Source organism: Triturus cristatus, chromosome 3_2 (genome assembly GCF_964204655.1).
Source record: "Triturus cristatus chromosome 3_2, aTriCri1.1, whole genome shotgun sequence".
Lineage (NCBI taxonomy): Eukaryota > Metazoa > Chordata > Amphibia > Caudata > Salamandridae > Triturus > Triturus cristatus.
Window position 1 is genome coordinate 278812880 of NC_140584.1, and position 17420 is coordinate 278830299.

Sequence of the window (17420 nt, forward strand, 5' to 3'; positions counted from 1 at the left end):
GGTGTCACCTGTTTTTAATATTGCCTAATTTGCACATTTGTTTTTAAAATTTTAACTAGACATGGCACTTACTGACTCTTAACCTCCTCCTCGTGGATAGCTGCCCCTGACCCCGGTCTGTCATGGCGTGTGCCGATTGAACGGAGGGTCGCTCGGGGCTTGTATTTGCTTCCGGTGTGCCACCGGAAGCTTAAGGTCAGCGCTCCAGCCTTTTTCGCCCCTCTCCTATTTTAGTCGGGTGAAGGGCGCGGACGCGCGCAGCGCTGCTCGATTATTGCCCGCTGCTGGGTTGATGAAACACTTTTGGAGGTACTATTTACCTTCTCAGTATACTGTGTCACCTGTTCACCATATGGGAAACTGACTTATCAAGGGTCCCTGATAGTAGGCGTTCTTTTGTGCCTATTGGCCATAAGGCGCCAAAATGCTCTCACAACCTCAGTCAACATAACACGCCTCCCGGATCTCTTAGAACGATCTATTTTAATGCACGCTCCATCTTTAAACATCCCATTGAGATATGGAGCGTATTAGATCTAAATGATCCTGATATATGTTTCGTTACAGAAACCTGGCTTCAGGAACACGCCTCTTCGGATGTACATGTCGCCTTCCCTTCACAATATAAAATCATCCGAATTGAGAGGAAAGAGAAAAGAGGGGGCGGTCTGTTAATTGCCCACAAAGATGTTTTAGTGGTCACCATTTTGGAAAATATAATGAGCACCCTACTAGAAATATGTATCGTTAAGATCACTGGCCTTACATATGGTTCTTGGAGAGCGGCATTGGCCTATCGACCCCCTGGTGTAAAAGGAAACTTCTCAAACTAGCTATTAGAAATTATTGCACCCCATGTCTTAGCCTCTGATAATTTCTTTCTGATTGGAGATTTTAATTACCATGCAGAAATGCTATTAAACTCAGACACTGACAAATTAATTAATAATATGAGTTCTCTTGGTCTTACTCAGTTGGTGGTTGGTCCTACACATTGGACCTTATATTCACGAATGCCTCTGAAATAACTATGGATCCCCAGAACCGTTGATATGGACTGACCATCACCTATTGAAATTTGCCATTCCCACTGTTTTAAAAGAAAAAATTAACTTAGAGAGCGAAGTTGTCTTGCGCAGAGCCTGGCGCAAAGTCACCCCTTCGCTCTTTCAAAAAAACTTCTACCCTGATCAGATTGTTTCAGCAGCTAGTATCAACCAAATGGCATTACAATTTAATAAAGACATTCTGACCACCCTAGACAAAATTGCCCCTTTACATAATGTTAAAACTAAGACTAGAGCTGCCCCTTGGTTAACTGATCAACTAAAAACCATCAAAAGTCTGTGCAGAATGGCTGAAAGATTATGTCTGAAAAGTAGAAGCCCTACCGACCGCGAAGGCTATAAAAAACAGCATCATATCTATATGAAGGAAATAAAACAGGCAAAAAAATCCTTTCTGCTGAAGCGGATCACAACGGCAGAAAATTCCTACAGGGAACTTTTTCATATTTTAAAAGAATTTACTGCTCCTACAAACCTGCCCACTATGTCTGTATCCCAAAACTGGACAGACTCTCTATCTGAATTCTTTTAAGAAAAAATTATGAATATCCACCGGACGTTTTCTCCCATACCTAATTATACTTGTCCTGAAGAACTGCCTTGTTTTTTCTGGACCCTCCAGGTTTTTTAGATAAATTAATCGAATGTGACCACAAGTCTGTCACTTCAGCTATGCTAAAGATAAAATCTGGCTCTCCTGCCGACCCTTTTCCCTCAAAATTCTTTTCTATAATGGTACCCACAGTTTTAGATGGCCTGATTGCGCTTTTTAACAAATCTTTTTCCGAAGCGGATTTTCCTTCTGTTTGGAAGGTAGCCAGAGTCAGACCTATTCTAAAGAAGCCGACAGCTGATCCTAAGGTGCTTCTGAACTACCGACCCATTTCATTACTTCCCTATTTTGGGAAAATACTGGAGTCCCTTGTAAACCTGCAACTGGTAAACCATCTGGAGAACCACGGACTCTTAGACCCCTCTCAATCCGGTTTTAGAGCAGCACACAGTATAGAAACGGCATTGATTGAGGTCACTGATAATATCAGATTAGCCCTAGATAAATACCAATCGGTTATCCTCGTCCTGCTAGATCTGTCTGCTGCCTTCGACACCATCTCCCATAAGATCCTTGAACAAAGGCTCTGGGAGGTGGGTGTCAGGGGGAATGCTCTTAAATGGTTTATCAGCTATCTATCAGAACGTACAACTACCGTCCAGATGGGAAACTTTGTTTCCTGTGAAAGACTGGTAAAGATGGGAGTCCCTCAGGGCTCTATTTTGAGCCCCACCCTTTTTAATCTTTATATGACCCCTTTGGCTGAGGTGATCAGATCTCATGGTTTTGATGTCATATCCTACGCTGGTGACACGCAGATTCTGATCACCTTAGGTCCTGACCCAAATGACACCAAGCAACGTTTCAAAAACTGTCTAGCCAATGTTGATAGTTGGATGAGATCAAACCATCTCCAGCTAAATGGAGGCAAGTCAGAGATCATGCTTTTTGGTAACGCTATCAACCACTGGTCACATGACTGGTGGCCTTCCAGGCTTGGCCCTTGTCCTGCCCCAAAGAACATGGTCCGTAACCTGGGTTTCTATATGGACGACTGTCTATCCATGCAGAGCCATGTAAACCATGTCATTGGCACCTGTTTTGGTGTCATGCGCAGCCTTCGAAAGGTTTTTAGATGGCTCCCCATGGAGGCGCGTAAACCCCTGACACAAGGATTGATAATAAATAGAATGGACAATGGCAATGCATTATTGCTGTCAATAAATGAAGATCTCATAAATAAACTTCAGGTTCTACAAAACACTGCTGCAAGATTGGTTCTTGACCGCCCTTATAGATCTCCCTCTGTAGCATGCCTAAATACTCTCCACTGGCTCCCGGTAAAAAAGCGAGCCCTTTTTACAATACAATACTATGTCTCACTCATAAGTATATGTATGGAACTGGTCCAAAATACTGGCGAACAAAGCTACAGTGGTATCATCCGTCCAGGACACTACGCTCCAGCGATGCGGCATTGCTGACTCCCCTAAGAATTAATACTGTCAGGCAAGGTGGCCGTTTGTTCTCCTTTTTGGCACCATTGTCCTGGAACAAAATGCCTTTCCATCTTCGTAGCATACCAGAACATAGTAAATTCCGTAAAGAGTTGAAAACCTGGCTTTATGTAAATTAGATCTGGTCCGTTTATCAGAGCTGTCTGCAAGACTCATGTGAGTGATATGTGCGCGATACAAATGCCCCTGATTTGATTTGATTTGATTTGATTTGATTATCATTACGCTTAGGCAAATGAGCTTATTTTTCGGTACTTACGTTCTAGTATTTTTTAGCTGCCTAAAGTTTGTGCATATGCAAGAGTGTATTCACACTTAAAGGTCGCGCCCATGCACTTCCCACAGAGTCAGGTACAAGTGTCAATCTATTTTTATTTGTGAATCAGACAGAGTTTGTGCACATCCAATTGTGATTTTGGAAGATTTTGGGTTATCTCCAACCTCGGAAGAACCTTAATTTTCATCACAGTTATAGGGGGTACATGTTGATTAAACATTTGTTAATTAAACCTGCGGGGAATAATTCAGTTTTGACTGTGTGGATGAAGAATTATTTACGATGTTACTCTCCTTTTAAAATGGTTGTATTTCCAGAAATGCGCACGGAGGAAATTGACTCAAAACCAGTTTAATGTTTTTGCATTAAAATCAGAAGATCTGAGCCTGGTAAAAGATGAAAAATGAAGATTGTAAATGTCATATTTATCACATATATGGCGATATATTGATTTGCTTTTGATTTGTTTACCCTAGTACTTAATCTGTAAAAAGAAATGCCAGGGCCCTTGTCAAGAGGCCACTGCAGCCTGCACCACCCATTACCCCTAGAAGCGCTGCCAATGACACTACTAACACAACTACTGCCCTTACACAACTACAAGTGTGACAATTCAGACTATTCCAGGTCCTTGAGCTGTAAGAAGAGCTTGGGCGGCAGGTATCAGTCATTTCTAATGCATATCAAATTAACAAACAACTGTTGTTCTGCTCATCTCTTTTTCTTTTTTTTTTTGCATATTTTTATAGCGCGAACTCGACCCGAAGGTATTGGAGCGCTTTACATGAGCACCGTATTTACATTACACATTCAGGCACGGGGAGATTAAGGGGCATATTATCAAGCCAGGCGATAAAATTATCGCCGCTTTAGCGGCCGAAAACTGCCGCTAAAACGGCGATAATGGGCTTGATAATATGCTCTGTGGAATTCCAATTGAAGCCCAAGTTAGACGTCCTTCACATCTAACATGGACTTCAATTGGAATTCCATAGAGCATATTATCAAGCCCATTATTGCCGTTTTAGCGGCAGTTTTCTGCCGCTAAAGCGGCGATAATTTTATCGCCTGGCTTGATAATATGCCCCTAAGTGATTTGCCCAGAATCACAGGATGTGGACGCGACCTCGATGCTCAAACCCTGGTTTTCTGCACCAAAGTCCGCAGTTTAAGCCGAGAGAAGCAGCGTAACCATGTGGCAGACTGTCATAAGTGCCGGTGCTGAGCACCGGAAACCACAAACTCAAATTAAGCTCAAATTAAGCACCAGTTTACTCTGCAGATTTACAAGAGAGGAGAACTTGGCTCTATTCGTTTATTTCTTCAAATTCACCACCAGCTGGGCCATAATTTATCGAATGTGGGTCAGGATTTGAATTTTAGTTCACTAGGGGACAATGTCTGACTGATTGTGGTGACCATAAACAGAGCAGGAGTTCACTCTTGATCTTATAATATGCATGCTTAAGTAAAACCATTCCAGAGACTGAATTGGGACCCGAGTTCAGCAATTTAAGTACCATAATGATAAAACTATGCAAGATCTCCATCCAGAAAGGAAAACAACTTTGGTATTTAAGAGAAAGTTATTTTTGAGCACAGAAATGAATCCTAAGCATCTCAGGGCACCTCACCACCCATCATCTTCTTCACGCACACAGATCGTGTGACTGCATTGGCGAGCTTCACCTGTGACGAGAAGCTAAACAATGGCGCTGGAACAATTTTCAGAGTGGGGATGCTGCCATCAATGTTACACAGCGGCGGCCGGCCCAGGTAAATGTGGTGGGTGGGATGCATGGCTGGTTTGGGGGGATAAGTTGACAAACGACGGAATAGGTATAATTAAAAAAAGAAATAATACCTATTCTGTCGTCTGTCGACTTTCCCCCGCCTCGCCCTGCCCCGCCCCACTGCGCTTACCTGTGCCGGCCGCCACTAATGTTATATCAAAGAAGTCATAAGCAGCACCTGCCACTATGTAAAAAATGCATGTAGTGCATTTGCATGCGCAACGTGACAGGCACCGCGCGGTGCCTGCCACCTTGTGCATGCAAATTCAGGGGGTACCATAGGTACCCCCATGTGCACCCCCCAACATCCATGGGGCCCGCTACGGGCCCCCAACAGCAAAAACCGCATGCCTCGTGATATGGATGGCACCATATTCAGGCCCTTTTACGCCCGGTCGATGAGTCGACCGGCAGAACACCGGCGGACAGTCTTCCCGTCCGCCGCAGACCCCCCAGGCACCCTAATGTGACGGGGAACATTCTAAGAAGGATGGTGGGCGGATTGCCCCTGCCGGGCCGGCGGTGGCTACCGCTGGTCTGGCGGGGGCGATCTGCCCGCCATCCTAATGGGCCCCTAAGTGTAGCAACGTCGATTGAGCAGGAGAGTGGTAAGGGAAGTTGCATGTAGCCGGTGGTGCGCACTGTCACAAATATATTACTAAAGCATAGTGTGGGAGCGCACTGTCATTTACAGAGAGCTCATTTGTTTTAAAATCGGTTCTTAAAATGGCCATTAAGTTTGCATCAGACTTGCAGTTTTCAGATATACCTACATTGCAGACAAACGGAAATGTGTCGAAATTGGGTTTCAGTGAATATTTATCACTTGAAAATCACTCAAGTAAAGTGTTTTCATTTGATCCTAATAAAATCTGTGTTTCTATCACACTTCAGAATTACAAAAAGGCAATGGGCCTTATTTGTGCTTTACAAGCTGCTCATATATTTTGATATATGTGTACAGTTCATTTAAATTTTGCTGTGTGTTACAAAACAATTGACAACCCTCTGCCTCTCCTTTCACACTTCCTGTTCCACAGCAAGATTGTAAAATAGTTCATGTTACAAAATCTCACTTTGTAGTCAGCGAAAGAAAAGTAAACGCCAATCTTTGTGTTAAAGGAATAAGTAGGGTTTTTGTCAGAAAGAAATTGCCTGACATAGACCTCCGTATTTGATAGATCAAGCAAATTTGACGAGAGAAAAGCAATATTTAAAGCCTCTTTGTAGGTCTGGCCTGACAAACCAGCTGTCACCAGATGTAATGCCATCAACCTAAATAGGAGCTTTCAGAAGTACTAAAGAGAGGAGCTTGGCTCCACCTATGTTTTGATAGCAAGCAATACATTTTTTGATTGGGCAGATGCTGTGTCTTTCCACAAAAGAGTGCGTGCTCTTCACGCAGCTGTGAATATTGTTATGGACTGTTCATTTATCCAGCTGCCTGAGCTATCAGCAGTATGGCTGCTGCGAGAAAGGTCACTAACAGGTATAAGGTATTAAGCTGACAACAGAATAGAGCATGGTCTTTCATGGGGCAGACACATTTCACTGTAATGCTGTTAAAGTGTCTGAGATATGGACATAATCTGTGTTTGTTTTTCTTTGACAGCAGCACAGATGGAGGAGGGTTGTCACGAGGACTGTATTGCTATTTCCAAATTCCAGCGCCCTCCACTTCCACCATTAGCTTTGAAATTCAGAGTGCCCTTGTGTGTTTGAAAGCAGTAGGGGATGCCCCATTCTACATTCTTATTTTTTATTTCACACACTGCCTCTATTGCTAAATTTCACAACTGCACCAATCCCTCACACCTTTTACATATTTCCAACAACAGCGCAACTTTTTTTTCATTTTGTGCTAGAGGATTAGAGGTGGGCATTGCCCAGGTCCTGCATTGAATGTTTTGCGGGATAAATAGCGGCATCCCACCATTCCTTTTTTAACCAGCTGTGTGAAACGCATGGCTGGTGGCTACAAAGTCAAGGAGTCTGTGTTGAGCTGCATTGGGTTCATTAATGTTTTGCTAGATTTGAGACCTGATTACAACCTTGCCAGGATTCCTTCCGTGGTGGCGGTTCCGTGGCGGTTTCAAGTACTCCAGTCTGATTACGACCATGTCGGGATTACTGCCATGGCAGCGGTTTCAAGAACTCCAGCCTGAATTAGATCTTGGCGGGACTCCTTCCGTGGCAGCAGTTCCAAGTACTCCCTGGGGTGGGAGCCCCCAGCCTGGGCTCAGTACTCGGGTCCACCGCATGGCAATAGGCCTGTGACAAGGCGTCCCCTGCGTGGTTAGGTCCAGGAGCTCCAACTGGGCCCTGCTGGGACCCAGGGCGGGCGCTCCTTCCCCAGCCTCCGTCCTACAGCCTGCCGCACCCACAAGGGCCCAGGACTGTGGTCCACCAGGCCTGGGGAGGCCTCCCTTGTGCGGCCGGCTCCTGGAGCACTGACCGGGACCCTGGGTGGGTGCTCATGGCCTGGGCTCCGTCCTCTGGCCTGCTGCCTGCTGCCTGCTGCTCTGCCAAGGAACTATGATGGGGGTCCATCAGGCCTGGAAAGGCTTTCCCTGCTTGGCCAAATTCAGGAGCTCTGACTATGGCCCTGGCAGATCTTGGATTGAGGCCCCCTGTAGTGGTCTCTGTTCTCTGGCCTGCTGCATGGCAGAGTGCCTGGGACAGGGCCCACAGGGCCCGGGGAAGCCTTCCCTACACGGCCGGGTACAGGAGCTCTGACCGGGACCCTAGTGGGCCCTAGGTTGGATGGGCCACCCCATTCTGATCTCCATCCTTTGGCCTTTCGCACCACCAAGGGCCTGGGAAGTGGTCCATCAGGCCAGGGGAGGCTGTCCTTGTGCAGCTGGGTTCAGGAGCTCTGACCGGGGCTCTGCTGGACCATGGGGCGGATGCACCCACCCTGGACTCTTTCCTTCGGCCTGTCGCATGGCCAAGGGTCCGGGACAGGGGTCCTACTAGCCCGTGGAGGCCTCCTCCGCTTCACCTGCATGTTCAGGTGCCTGCGGGCCCCAGGTCGAAGGTCTGTCAGGGCCCACCTCACAGCCCCATTCTGGAGGCCCAGCTGCAGCTCTGAGCACTTGGGCCACAGAGTCTCCGTCCCTTCCAAGTACAAACAGAAGCCCTTTCATTAAGGCATAGTGTGACCAGGTGGTTGTCCTCCAAGCCCAGCCATCTGGTTGCGTGCAATGCTTTCAATGGCACATCCTGATGGCTGGGCTGCCCTGGAAGTCCAGATGAGGGCACATTTTTATCCTCAAGCCCTGCCAGGCCTACAGAAGGTCAGGTGCGTTCATGGCTCCGGTCCCCTCTGTCACTCAATGTGCACGGATTACAAGAAAGGAGGTTAGCCTTCCTCCGGATTACAAGGGACAGGGTACTCCAAACCCTCTTGTGGTACAGCGGTTCTCAGCCAGCGACCAGGTGGCCCAGGACCGAGACCCCAGTTGGCCCTGGGGTGGGAGCTCCTGCCCAGGGCTCCATCCTTGGGGCTGCTGCATGGCCAAGGGTCCGAGACGGGGTTCCATTGTGCCCAGTGAGGCTTCCCCTGCTTGGCTGGACTCAGGAGCTCTGATTTGGGTGTGGGCCCACGTTCCGGGGCTCTGTCCTCCAGCCGCCATATGGCTGAGCCCCCGTAATGGGGGCTTGCGGGCCCAGGGAGGCCACCCCTGTGCATCCGGGTCCAGGAGCTTTGACCAGGTGCCGGGGCCCGCTGGGATCCAGGGCGGGTGCTCACCCCCTGGGCACCAACCTCCAGCCTGCAGCACCTCAAAGGGCCACGGACTGGGGGCACCATCGGGCCTGGGGAGATTTTCCCTGTGTGGTCAGGTCTAGGGGCTCTGAGCTGGCCCCGGTGTGGGCACTCCCTCCCTGAGCTCCGCCCTCCGGTCTGCCATACCGCCAAGGGCTAGGACGGTGGTCCATCGGGTCCAGGGAGGCGTCCCCAGCTTGGCCAGTATCAGGGGCTGTGAACGGGGCCCCGGTGGGCTGTGGAGTGGGGCCCCCGGTCCTGGGCTCCGTCCTCTGACCCACCACATGGCAAAGTGCCTGGGACGAAGTGCTGTGGGCCAGGGGAGTCCTCACCTGCTTGCATGGGTCCAGGAGCTCTGACTGGGCCCAGGGCTCTGCCAGACCCCGGGGCAGACACTCCCACCCTGGGCTCTGACCTCCAGCCTGCCGCACCGCAAAGGGCCCAAGTTGGGAGTCCATCAGGCCCAGGGAGGCCTGCATGTGAAACCCATTTACGCTAGGGATTGTGGATTGCAATTATATCCCATGAACGAGGAATTCCTACTAAGTACGGGTCATAAGCTCACATTGATTAAGTCCCTGCCCCATGTACATACCGCCTGTCGCTACTACTGATTGGATGGTTAAAAGGGGTCAGTGGATTGGACCCTCCGGGGTTGGTAACTGACCTGGTGGAGCGCTGAGAAGATGATCAAACTTGACTATCTAGAGGAGTAAACTTCGTAACAAGGTTTCCATAGGTGAACCTGTGGAAGGATCATTAACGGTGGAGCGGCCTGAACGACTGACAGCGCCAGCCAGAAACTCTTTGCCAACTCCCAGACAGAACACACCATAGACACATAACCCATGCTGCCCTCGCGTGCCCTGGATGGCGGAGCAGGCTGTGGCACTTGGGTGAAGACGGGGCGCGAGGCAGGCTCCTTAACCCAGGAGGACCCGACCGACGTACACGTGAGGGACAGGGGTGGCCCGACCCTGGCCCCTTCAGGAGGGGCACAGTGGAAGGCCCTCCCGAGATGGAACCCACGCTCACTCAGCGCAACCCAATGGAGGGAAAACAAAATGACAGTGCGTCCCCGGGCTGGGACCAACCCTGAAGGCCCTGCTGTCTTAGGCCCTCCCGTGCCAGATCCCGGCCCGACTGGGCTTCGGCAGGCTATCTCACCACGCAGGCGGTAGACACAAGGACGGCGTTACCTTCCTCCCACCTCTGCTGCACCCGCAGGTGGGTGAATGTTTCAAAAAGTTGCCTGTGACTCTTGGCGGTGGATCACTCAACTAGCAACTCAATGAAGAAATCAACTAGCTGGGAGAATTAGTGTGAATTACAGGACACATTGATCACTGACACTTTGAACGCAGCTTGTGCCCCGGGTTCCTCCCGGGTCTACTCCTTTCTGAGGATCGCTCAATCATCAATCACTATGGGGCTTCCCGAGGGCATGGCTGTCGCTGTCGCAAGGGTAGTCAGTCCTAAGAGATGGGCGAGCGCCATTCGGAAGGGACGGGCAATGGCCTCTGTTGCCTGTGGCTGTCAGTGGTGTCCCACAGCTGCCCGTGCACACTGCCTCAGACGCCCACCTCTGTGGCCAGGCTCTGGGGAGGGCACCCCGCTGCCAGGCTAACAGGTGCCCTCATGCCCCTACAAGCCTCGGTCTCCGATCCGGGAAAAAAGGTGTGCTGCCACGACCGTGGTCCCTGCAGCCCAGGGACCAGTGTTCTCCAGCTCCCCCATGCCTCAGATAGATATGACAACCCATTGACTTCAAGTATATTAATAAGCGGAAGAAAAGAAACTAACCAGGATTCCCTCAGTTACGACGAGTGAAAAGGGCAGAGACCAATGCTTATTCCCACCTGGCGTGGAAAATGTAGCGTACAGAAGATCGACTACCAAGCATCGCTCAAGGGGCCCAAGTCCTTGTAATCGAGGCTCACCCCGCAGATGGTGTTAGGCTGGTAGCGGCCTGGGCATGCCGGGATCGGGTCTCCTCAGAGTCTGGTTGCTTGGGAATGCAGCCCAAAGCGGGTGGTAAACTCCATCTTAGGCCAAATATGGGCACAAGACCGAAAATCAACAAGTATTGTAAGGGAAAGTTGAAAAGAAGTTTGAAGAGAGATTTCAAGAGGGCGTGAAACCATTGAGAGGTAAACGGGCCGGTCTCCTGGGAGGGCAGATCTCCTCTGCAGGACAGCTGCCCCGGCGTACCCGGCACCCGCCGAGTGTATTTCCTCCACGGTAGTGTGCCGCGACTGGCTCCAGGTCAGCTGAGAAGGCTTCGGGTGGCAGGTGGCTCTCTGCCCCGGCGGAGCATGTTACAGCCCCCTGGCAGCAGCTTTGCCGTGTTTGCAGGGCCGATAGAGATTCAACCACCTCCACGCCCTCGCACAGCAACTGCTCTTGGCTACCTCTAAGGGTGCACCTGGGTGGGGAAAAGGCATGGGGCCCCCTGCTCCTGGCGTGACTGTTGACTAGGGCGGACCGTGCTTAATGTGCCCGACTGCACCATGCCGCCAGGCGAGGAGGTCCAAACCGGGTGCCAGGGGTCTGCGGCTGACATGCCTTGAAACACAGACCAAGGAATCTAACATGTACACGAGTTGGAACGCAGAGCAAAACCCTGTGGCACAAAGAAAGTGAGGGCTGGCGTGCTGCGGTTAAGGTTGGTTCCTGCCACAAAGCCAGCAGCTAGTGCACCACCGGCCCTTCGTCCACCCTGTCGCAGAGGTGGAACATGTGTATGTGTGATAGGACCCAAAATATGGTGAACTATGTTTGGACAGGGCAAAGCCAGAGGCAACTGTGATGGAGGTCTGTAGGGGTCCTGACATACAAAACGGTCATCCGACCTTGGTAGGGTTGAAAGACTTATCGAACCATCTAGGAGCTGGTTCCAGCCGAAGTTTCCCTTAGGATATCTGGCGCTCTGAACCCCCAGTTTTATCTGGTAAAGCGAATGGTTAGAGGTCTTGGTACCGTAACGATCTCAACCTATTCTAAAACATTAAATGGGTAAGAAGCCCAGCTCGCTGGCATGGAGCTGGGCATTGAACGGGGGTTCCTAGTGGGCCACTTTTGATAAGCAGAATTGGCGCTGCAAGATGATGGCACCCGATGTCGACGCTCATCAAAGCCCAGAAAAGGTGTTCGTTGATATAGACAGCAGGGCGGTGGTCATGGAATTCGGAATCCACTAAGGAGTGTGTAACAACTCACTGCTGAATCAACTAGCACTGAAAGTGGATGGCTCTGGAACATCGGTCCCATATCTTGCCGGCTGTAGAGCTGCGGGGGCTAAGCAGTGATGAATAGGAAGGCCACTGTGGTGCGCAAAGAAACTCGGAGTAAGGGCCCAGGTGGAGCCACGGCAGGTGCAGATCTTGGTTGTAGTAGCAAATATACAAACAAGAGCTTTAAAGGCCAAAGTGGAGAAGGGTTCTATTTGAACAGCAATTGAACATGGGTCAGCCAGTCCTAAGAGATGAGCGAGTGCCATTCAGAAGGGATGGGCAATGGCCTCCATTGTCCTTGGCCGATCAAAAGGTGTAGGAAGCTGGCTCTGTATATACTATACCAAAATGAGACATCGTGGGCACAGTGCCCAGGTAGTTCCCAGAGGTATAGCAGAGGCTGAATTAGGTAAGTACTAACCGCTCTCTTTGTGGTAGTGTGGGCGAGGAGTTAGGCTTATCCAGAGGGTATGTTAAGCATTTATTGTATTCACTCAATCAAGGACTGATACACACACTCAGAGACGGAATCTAGACCAATTAGGTAAGTATATAAAAGGTATACCTATGTTTTATTTTAGGCCCAAGCAGGACTTGGCACAGGTAAGTGAAATATAGTTTCAAATGCAAGACTGTTCAAGGAAATGCAGTTGTGGTTGAAATTGCAATCGTTACAGGTTTGTATATGCTTTGGAAACAGTTTAAGTTATACAGTAAATACTTTTTATTACTCTTGGATTACTTTTGGGTTGCTTTGAGTTCTGGGGGAGGTATGCCTAGATACCACACCTTAGGAAATGTAAATACAAGGCAAGTACAACGTTTTATACTTTGCAAAAGAATTTTCTTTTCTTCATACCTCACAGTTCAACACTTTACAGTACAACAATTTTTTAGGCCCAAAATCTCTTTACATGGGTTCCTATGGGGGAAAACTGTTAGCAGTTTCTAAGGTAAGTACACAACTTACAAGGGTGAGTTTTGGGGGTTAGGACCAAGGTTCCCCAAGGTCTAGATGGGCACTTGAGTTGCACCAAAAACTTCTGGGGTTAAGGTCAGCACTACAGGGTTCTACACAAAAAGAAGGGGGAGGAGGATAGCACCTTACTTCGACCTCCTCAGGGTAAGTATCAACACACAGAAAAAAGTAAGGCTACTGAAGTCGCACATTTTATTAAGTGATAATCTAAGATAAAGGTGTAGCAAAGTACAATACTTTGTAAGAACTGCCCTCACCCACAACAAATTGTGGCATGCTTCATCATAGGGCTGCTGCGATGCCTCAGCGCAGACCAATGCCTGAGGCGGAGCAATAGGGTGGGGAAGACAATACAAACACACAGAAAAGAAAAAGGATCCAAGAAGAAATAGTGCAGATTATAAGTCTAAAACTAACTAAGGGATATCCTCATAATAGTTTTATTCCTGGACTCTCTTGTCAGGATTAAAAAGGTAATTCATACCCTAGGATGGTGGTAAAGTGAGTGTATTAGGCACCCAACACCACTCCGTTCTGCATAAAGGTCGACATGTTTCTGCCGGACTCCATGTCTCTACCGGAATTCATCAGGACTGGCGGATGCCTATGCTAAATTCCCTTACTGTCAATATACCACTAGTATATCAGATTTCTCCAGATTACTCCACCTGTATTTAGTGGTAAGGTCCAGTAACATACTCCTATTAGGATCGAGTTTCACTGTGTATATTGCTAGAACAGGCATGAGGAAAGAGGGCGACCCCCTGTAGTCACACAGTTATCAAGGGTGGTGTGCCTCCACTTTGTGGTCCCTCCTGGTGCCGTGCAGCGTTGGTCTGCTCTGAGGCGTCGCAGCAGCCCTATGATGAAGCATGCCACAATTTGTTGTGGGTGAGGGCAGTTTTTACAAAGTATTGTACTTTGCTACACCTTCAGCACTACAGGGGCCAGCGACTAGCACAGGAGCTGCACCACCAGCGGCACTCGGGCGGCTGAGTGCAGGGTGCAAAACGGATGTCGGGGACCCTGTGCTTCCCAGTGGAGACATTTGGTTTCGAAAAGATCTGCAGGCTTGGGCAGAGAAGTTTCGTGAAGGTGACCATCCACTGTAGAGGTGTGTTGGGATCTGGGGGGATGCATGGGCACCGTCATTTCGGCCACCCATGGTTGTGGGGCATCAGGTGCAGGGGTGTCTTCTGGCGTCGGGTTTTCTTACTAGCTACAGTTGCGGTTGTGGGAACCATTCAGGTTGAGGCTGCAGGCATCGTCTGGAGGCTTAAGGGAGGTCGGGATCACTAGATCCCAGGTCAGGATCCCTGGGGAGACCACCTTGGGGTGTTGGGCCACGCAAACTTGGGCAGTGGGCATCGGGTGCCGAGTGGTGCAGAATTGCGGTTGCCGGAATCCAGTTCTGGAGGCGAGTCTTTGTTTGATCAAGTCGGTTGTTCACAGGAGACAAAGTCTGTAGAAAGGATGCAGGGCAGGTCGTCTGGGCTCTGGGGATGGCTGGCAGCTGGACTCAACAGGGTTCTTGCTGTAGGCAGGTCATAGATGGAACAGGCCGGTAGGGCTGGGGCCAAGGCAGTTGGTGTCCTCTTCTCCTTCTGGGTCAGCACAGCTCTTTGGTCCTTCTTCTTTCTTCCTTGAATCTGAGGAGGCAAGGTTAAGGGTCACCTTGAATACTACATTTAGGGGCATTAAAGGGGTGTGAAGGTCGGGACTAATGGGTCACTTCTTTGGGGTGGGTAGACCCCCTATTATGCCACACCCCCCCTTTGGAGGGGGAATGAACCTCTTCCTAATTAGCTGAGTCCCCTAAAATTCAAGATGGAGGGGACTGAGATGTGTGCTTCACCTCGCCTCTCCCCACCTGAGGGGTGGGGTTGGCAAAGGTGAGCACACCTCTCTTCCGAGCTTGGATTTCCTGCCGATTCTCCCACCAGAAGTGGGGGTCAGAACTGGTGGGAGCCAGTTGCTGGGGGCAGCAAAAGGCAGGGACAGCGTACAAAGGTGGCAGGCCTTTCAAGCTTCCCCCTTCGTGGACCCAATCTATCCTGGGGGAAGGAGGCATGACACCTGTGCCTAAGATGGGCTTTGTTTCGGGACCCAGAGTGCGGAGACTCTCTACCCAGGGATCCAGAAACCTGTCTGGTGGTGGCAAATGGCAGGTAGCCATTCAGGAACCACACCAGGGCTGGTCGATTTTCAGGGGGCATCTCTAAGATGCCCTCTGAGGGCATTTTACATTAAATCCAACACTGGAATCAGTGTGGGTTTAATGTGCTGAGAAGTTGGCTACCAAACTTCCCAGTTTTTAGTAAACGCCATTATGGAGCTGTGGAATTCTTAATGACCAACCCCCAGACCATAAACTCTTTATGGCTCTTCTACACTTACAATGTCTAAGAAGGGGCCTAGACGCTGTAGGGGTACAGGGCTCATGCCAATGTACCCTCAACTTTGGGCTAGTGCACCCTGCTTGAGGGGTGACTTACCTGGGCCTTAAGCAGTGGGTTGCACGAATGGCACACAAAGATGTGTGCCATGTCGACTCTTAACTTTCTCTGCACCAAAACATGCAACCTGCAATGGTAGTGTATGGGTGCTAATGTACAGGGCCTCTAAATATGGCACACTAGGTGCTGCAGCCCTTAGAGGGTGTCAGGAGGTGTCTTCCACCAATTATGCACATAAGCAGAACGGAGACAGTTCCCAATGCCCCACTACAATTCCCGGGCTCGCACGTTATAACTCACGTGAGCAACCACAAGAACCACAAGGGGGAAAGGGGATGGGACAGAGAAGAGACAGCCACTAGATATTCTCTTGTTCTTCCTCCAACGATTAGACTTTCTTTCTTTTCTTTTCTGCTATTTTTTCTTGGCTGAAGTGAACTGCAAAAGAAAATGTCATAAACAACTTATCTTACTCTAAACAATTTATCTTAAATAAACTATTCTTTTGGTACATACCCAGTTCTCCAGTGACCTATGCCTCTCTTCTTTTTAATGTTAGTCTTTTTCCTTGCTACTTGCTACTTGCTTACTGTAACTGAACGTTAAACAAATGTTAATTTATTTGTTTCAGCTCTTCCTTATCTAATTTCTTGTATTCTCTTATTTATTTTTCCTAGGAATTCTCACCTTAATTTACAGAAGCTTCTACTGTACTTCAACCTTGGCTCTGGTAAGTATTAACTTATTATTTTTTTCTAGCATGTATATTCTTAGTGAGTGCAACTACTGGAACTTCTAAAACACTAGGAACTCTCTAGCAGACTCTTTCTCTGCAACACTTCTCAGAATTTTCTCAGAAAAAATAAACAACCGCTATTGTTGCTTCAAAACTATTCACAATTGACATGCGCAAGAACTGGGAACCCACAGGCTCTTCAGTTACCAGCTGTGAATGCCCCAAACAAAACCACAAATGCTTACTGACAGGTAGGTGTAGACTCTGCTGCTCTCGCACTAGCTCCGGAACAGATAACGCGATGAACACATCGAACTAATACACAACGAAAGTTTTCCTCACTAACTTTGCTGCGCAAACTGAGGGACGTCCTATCTTCCTCGAATCTCAGGCGAAGTGCGCGCTAATGCGTGCGCTTCACCTGGACATTCCAAACTGCAATTAGCCACCTGAACACTAGTATGCTGCCTTGAAGATCGTTTCCTGGCACCCATCTTGGGGATGCTTTTCTTCCTGCATATATGCAGTAAACAAGCTTTCCTTGCCTTCACAGAAGCCTTGAGGCCAATTACACTAACCGATAAGCCTTTTCTCCTGGGGGGGCTGACTGATCCTGACAGAGGGCTTCCCTGGCCGCAGTGTCCTTAGTACCCATGGTATCTTTTACAAGGGGCTTACCTGTGGCAAGAGATGTGCCAATTGTGGGTACAAAGGTACAGTCTTGGGATAGAACACAGGTCCCGGGTACCTAATTGACAGGAACCCAGGGCACCTCAAGTCAGGATGCATCAGCTGTCAGGCAACAAGTGGGGGGTAACCATGCAAAAAGGGGCACGTTCCTACACCATCCCCCCACAAACGAAAGAGGATGAGACTAACCTTTTCCAAGAGAGTCTTCATTGTGTAAGTGGAAAAATCTGGAAAAGCGCTCTGCATTGGCATGGTCAGTTCCATGTCTATGTTCCATCGAAAGTCCATTCCCTGTAGGGATATGGACAACCTCAAAAGTTTTAGGTTTTCTCTTTTCATCTGCATGAGCCATT

The 17420-nt window shown here is 49.0% G+C and overlaps 2 pseudogenes; both read left to right on the forward strand.

Annotated features, from left to right (window-relative positions):
• The first annotated feature begins 10229 nt into the window (after positions 1 to 10229).
• On the forward strand, positions 10230 to 10382 carry LOC146857096 (5.8S ribosomal RNA; annotated as a pseudogene).
• A 348-nt stretch (positions 10383 to 10730) lies between these two features.
• On the forward strand, positions 10731 to 12628 carry LOC146857097 (28S ribosomal RNA; annotated as a pseudogene).
• Positions 12629 to 17420: the final 4792 nt, after the last annotated feature.